General features: G+C 43.4%; 1 protein-coding gene across 2 annotated transcripts in view; it reads right to left on the reverse strand.

Moving 5' to 3' along the window:
- The window catches only part of CHAF1B (chromatin assembly factor 1 subunit B), a 237,299-nt gene extending 232,006 nt beyond the window's left edge, over window positions 1-5,293 (reverse strand). For both annotated transcript variants that reach the window (XM_085621289.1, XM_085621290.1), the window contains exon 1: window positions 5,162-5,293. The gene's annotated coding sequence lies outside the window, so the exon portion shown is untranslated. The remainder of the gene's footprint in view (window positions 1-5,161) is intronic.
- Between the last annotated feature and the right edge of the window lie 790 nt (window positions 5,294-6,083).

Consider the following 6,083-nt stretch of genomic DNA (forward strand, 5'->3'; position numbering starts at 1 on the left):
TGTAGCTAATGCCATCATTCAATTGAGAGTAAAGTTCTTCTTTATAGTTATCCACGTTCTGTAGTACGATGGCTCCTCCCTTGTCTGCGGGTTTGATGACAATAGAATGGTTATTCCTCAAATCGTCCAGGGCCTTCCGTTCCGCTAAGGTGACATTGTGTTTGACATACTTTCTAGTGGAGCATACTCCTAGTACCTCCTTTAGTACAGTACTTTCGTAGGTCAAAATCCGATGTGAAACCATCTGAGAGGTAGGTGTAAATGTCGATGGAGTGCGTAGTCCAGTACACGATGTGGTCGTACTCCCAGGAGCCTGACGAAAGAAGTAGCGTAACCGTATCTTTCGAAAAAACCGGTGCAGCTCAGTCTGTAGGTTGAATTTATTGGGTACCCCTAAAACACGGATGGATGATCCTAACAGACTTGTATGTGTCACGACCTTTAACACCATGAGCAATGATATCCGCAAAATTGTCAATAAACATTGGCACTTGGTGTCAGCAGAACCCCAGCTCACCGAACCCCCAATGCATGCCTTCAAGAAAGGCAAAAATGTCCGCGATCATGTGGTCAAATCACTCCTGGAAACACAGCCTAGACCAACAATTGAATCGCTCTGGCATCTTCCGGCCCCCACGGGCCATGTTAAATGTGGACAGTGCAAAGCCTGCAATCTGACCCTTGAAACAAAGACGTTCCAACATAACAACTGCACGGTGGATTTAAAGACGCTCACCAATTGTAATACTAAGAATGTCATCTACGCAATAGTCTGCCCCTGTAACAAGATCTATATAGGCCAGACTACCCAGAAAGTGAAATGCAGGATACTACAACACTGTAGCAGGATTAGATGCAACACTCTTGGAGCACCCATGGTTAACCATTTCAATACATGTAACCATTCCCCCGAATCGTTAAGATGGCTGGTAATTGAAGCCATAACACTGGGTGTTAGGGGTGGGGACCTCGGCTCAATCCTTAACATCAGGGAGTAAGTGGATGGACCGTTTTGACTCTGTCCTTTGTGGCCTGAATGAACTTGACGCAACCTTCACCCAACTATCTTTAATAAATAATGGTTAAACATCTACGCCATTATGGGATATACTTGTTCCAATTGACTGGTATAATTCATGGTGAACCCCACTACATTAGGTATTTGCCGTGGTTTTATGTGTACACCTCAATTGCTGTGCCTTTTAGTGATACCATTCACCTGTGTTATTCCGTATGTTCCTTGAGCGTCAACAAGGGATGTATCAATCATACCCAATGTTTTGGTTGTTTCCGTATCATCTATTGCTGTTACCATACTACTGTATAATTTAATGCATTGCTTTTAAATACTGTGGTCATGGACCTAGAACCAGCAAATGGTCCCTGCTTTAGACGAGCTGACATCAGCTCAGTTAACATCACACACCCCTTAACTTCCACCAATCAGGACGCGTCTGTTGGATATATAAATGATCATGTGACGCGGCTCAGGGCTAGCTGTCAGACCGACTTACGCGGCCCTCGAGGTATGTTATTGCCTGCAGCGTCTGTGGTTTCGCCTCCCTCTTTCTCTCTTCAACCCTGCAGCTACTAGACTTCTGGCCCGGTTCGCATACGAACACGTGACCTGACACACCCCTAAGTCTACCAGTCAAGGCGCAATCATTCTGGTTGTGCGCGCGACTGGCCCGTAATTGTTTAGTCATGTGACAATGCCCAGGGTTAGCTGTCAGTTCACACGGCGCGGCCCTCGAGGTATGTTGCAGTCTACGCACTCAGTAGCTTTCTCCGTACTGTTATTATACAAGTGAGTTTTGCCACACATTCTGTACAGATGGCCTTCCCTACACTTCTGTATGCTTTGTTAAAGGATACTGACGTACCTGAAATGCGCTGCGATGTAATTATGTTTCGCGCATTTACCCTTTTCCCGCTTAATATATTCAGGTTAATTAACCTTATATGCGCCTTGTTCTCGGACAGGATCCGAGTGTGGGAGATTATTAACCCCCCTCCCCCTTCCTTTCCAGCTTTGGACACCAATGGATGAGTGTCTGTGCTGATTCATTAAGCCTTCCCTTGTCTCATTTTTCGAACATTGGAATACTACACCCTGGGTGAGTATTTCTGGTAACTTAGGTTTTATCGACACCCGTTGTTTTTAAGTATGGTTTTAGTATTCCTCGTCTCTTTTTCCTTTTTCCCAGGAGCACTGACTGGCCCCTTCCCAATTTTCCAGCTTGATGCTTGCTGCTGATGCTGGTAATTTTTATAATTGTTTCTCTCTTAATTACAATGGTTCTCCATAGACACACCTTACGTTTTTTCATCTCTGACCCTTGCCCCTAGGTGTAAGCCCTTTCCCTGGTCCTGATGAAGACCCCAACCCCAAGCAAACCAATTTGCTGGCTCTAACAGGGGTCGAAACGTCGACTTTTTCCTATCTTCAATCAACACAGGAGATTGTCAGTGAATGTACAACTGCTGTCTTAGTCTGTGTTATTTGATTTAAGTTTTGTGGCCATTTATCTGGCAGGTTAGGTTCTTCAATGAATTGTGGATGTTCCTAAATCTTTCACAACCTCCCTCCCTCACAACGCCCTGCACTAATCCCAAAATCCCACACCTATCACGTACCTTACACCTATATACATTTGAAAATGTTGATACTGTGATGTTTTTGGCTTTAATTTGAATTACTGATCCTCTGTTTGACTGAAAACTTGGATAATCAATTAAATGATGAGCATACATGCAAGTAACAGGTGTTGTCGCAAAATTTGTTTGTATTGCTAACAGATGTATGTTCTCTTACATTTCCAAATTTGTTTCCACTGTGACAGTTCTTTGTGTACCTAGTTATACCCGAGTCCAGTGGTCTATCGGGTTACCCCATTAATACATAACTCTCTGGTTGAGGGTTTGGGCACAACAGCCACCAAACCTAAACCAACAAATTATTCAGGACTGTCTGTCCTTGGAAAAAGCCCTGTCTATCCCTTGGTTAAGTTACATTAAAAATAATTTGAGTTTAATAGGGTGTTCGGAATTGTTCTCTAGTCCTTGTGTGACTAGTAAAGAGCAAATTAAAGCCATTAAGACCCAATTTTTGTCAAGAGTAATGTTGTCAAGGGAAAGTGATGAGCTGGGGAAACCGACAGTGAGGAGGTTTGTGATGTTGAGTTTAGGGAACGAGATTCAGCCCTACCTAACCTACATTAACAAACCTTTCCATATGTTTTTGCTAATAAGATTTAAGCATGGTTTGCTCCCCTGGCTCTTGGCTTACCCGAAAGGATTTTTTAAAGAGGGAACCCTGGGGCCCTGTCCCTGTGATAATATTTCTGAACAAAATTTGTTGCACATGTTATTTTTTTGTAAATTTTATTCTGTGCAGCGGAAAAAATATATCTTGCCGATTTTAAAAAATTGCCAATTTAAGCAAGTTAGGCCTGCCTTGGCTTATTTACAAATGTTGGAATCTCCATTGATTTGCTTTGGGGTTGCCTGCTTTATAGTGGGCGCCCTGAGAGTCAGAAATAGGGCCCAGTTGACATAGATACCTGATAATGATCATTGTGCCCACTACGTTGTCGTAGATGAAATGTTTTTTAGGTCATAATGAAATTTTACTATGTTTTTAGCTATATGAATGAATTAATTCTAAGTGTCGTTTTATTGTACATTGCGCCAAACTGTATTGTATTTATTATTTGTGTTAACAATTTTTCTGTAATGCATTTTTCTCTTTTTTGTTTGCTGTTTTGTGCTTTGATGGTTTTAAATTTTAACCGAATAAAGCAAACTTTGACTTTGGCATCTAAAAATCATCACTTAGTCACACAAACTTTAATATATATATATATATATATATATATATATATATATATATATATATAACTATTGTTCGTTTTTTAATACCTCAGGCTATTAAAAGATGCTTTTGACATATCCAGTGCGAGCCTGACCCCCCCCACCCCCAAGAGTTTAATACCATACTAACACAACTACCAAAACCACACAATGACCACCAAGATTACACCACAACCACCACCAATAGCAGTACTAATAATAATAGCAATATCACCACCTCTATCAAGTATCGTCACAGTCAATAGGTCTAGCTTTGAAATGCCGAGGCATAAGAACGTATTTTCTGCATGCCTGCGTTGTAACATTAAACCCCAAGCTATTGGCTTACCCAAATCTTGTTTTAAAACATGTGGGATATCACTATAATGACAACAGTGTGAAGCGGAGGAAAGAAATGTAGACAACAAACTTCACTGTACATAAATACAGCTAAAAGACGTATCTTTTTCTTCTTCTTTGCATTAACCGTATAACAAAACCGAAAGTATATTTTTATTTTCCTCGGGAGATCCATCCTATTTCCGACTACTTGCTTAAGGATCTCATTCTCAGCTACAAAGTGGCAGGTTGCCATCCAAATGTGATCATGCAACGGAGAACTCTCGTGAAACGTATCCCAAATCAGTGTGTGTATTTGGGTAAATGAATAACACTGGCACGAATCTCTGAAACATTACTCAACGTCTCAGTTGTACAACCATCATACCTACCTATACCACCAGACAAAAAAAGGGACGGTCGGGTGGTCAAAACGACAAGAATCTACTGTGGGCATCATGATGTGTACGCGGGCATGTTAGGAGAGCTGTGGGCTACACAGGTTCATGAGGGGATATTTGTTGAATGGGGCACCAGTGAACGGCGTTTGGTACCCTGCGCCCTTCCAGGGGGTTTACAGTACAGGTGATTATATCATTGAGGGTGCAGTGTTAGCGCAGGTGGCATCCTCCATAAGGAAACAACTTAGCTGGGGAGAAGCTCTTTTCAGAATTGGGGAACTACAGAGATCTCTTACTAGAATCAGGTTTCAAACTGGGGTTCAACGTTTATAGCGATGTTTCCCTCAGCTTAGCTGTAGAGTGTTTCACATCCCAGAATCATGATGGTGAGTCAACCCTCTGGTGTACGCTGGAAACACCGCTGTGGCCGGCTGACCCTGCAGTGCCCGGGGGTCAGACGGATCATCACTTGAGTTATTCGCTTCATCAGCCCCGTGCAGCCGGTATCCAAGATTCCCCGCGGGCGCTGGATGCCTATCCGCAGCGACAGCGATCGGTTCACCACTTACCTGCCGGAGAAGGTAGGGCGCCGCCGGAACGCTGCTAGCGGTGGAGGCTGGGACGCTGAGTGTAGCGTTTGACTGCTTACAGTTTTCCCGCGCGCGCTGTCCGAGTCACTCTCTCCTCACCATAGAGTCGGGAGCGGGCAGAGAGGAGAGCATATCAGCCCCACAGCGCCCCTGCCGGCCAGCTGAGGGCTTGGCCGTGGACGTGACAGCGGCGCTATGTTACTTACCTCCAGCTCGGTAAGGTATAAAGCGGCTTGTGGTGTTTCTTGGTCCCGGCAAATCTGTAAGCAACACGACGATTGACTCGCCAACTCTAGTAACTACGGTTTGATACAGTTATCACAGCTCCTCTTTCTGAAACTCAAACCAATTAGAAAGACCCAAGCGTTGCGCAAATACAATGTGACTTAAAAGAAACTATACGCCCTTAAACTACCTTTTCGAATAATGCTCCTTTTGTGTCTTACGTACAAGTTTCCTGTTCATATTTGCTTTTCAACATATGCGAACAAAAACATACGAGGCACTCAAGTCAGTAAATTAGTCATCTAGAATAGTCTAGTCGCTGTGAGGAAAGGGTGGTACACACACACACAAACACAGACACACACACACGTACGTAGGAGCTCAGGGAAGGAAGGGCAAGGAACAAACTCCCAATTTGCTATCACCGAGCTTCAATGAATTCAAACGAATATATGCGCGGCTTATGTAATAAAATACAAGTCGGCTCCTCTGCAGTCATGTGTACTGCTTCTCATTCACCGTCTCTACATATACACCATCAGGTCAACTAGGGGAATACAAAATGGCCACCTCATTAATATAAAGTAAGAGCGGGTCCTTTGAAGTCGCTGCCGCCTCGATGGTGATTGGTAAAGGGGAAAGTAACTAGGCCTAGATACTGGGGCGATAAAGATAC

Source organism: Triturus cristatus, chromosome 8, assembly GCF_964204655.1.
Source record: "Triturus cristatus chromosome 8, aTriCri1.1, whole genome shotgun sequence".
In the NCBI taxonomy this organism is placed as follows: Eukaryota; Metazoa; Chordata; class Amphibia; order Caudata; family Salamandridae; genus Triturus; species Triturus cristatus.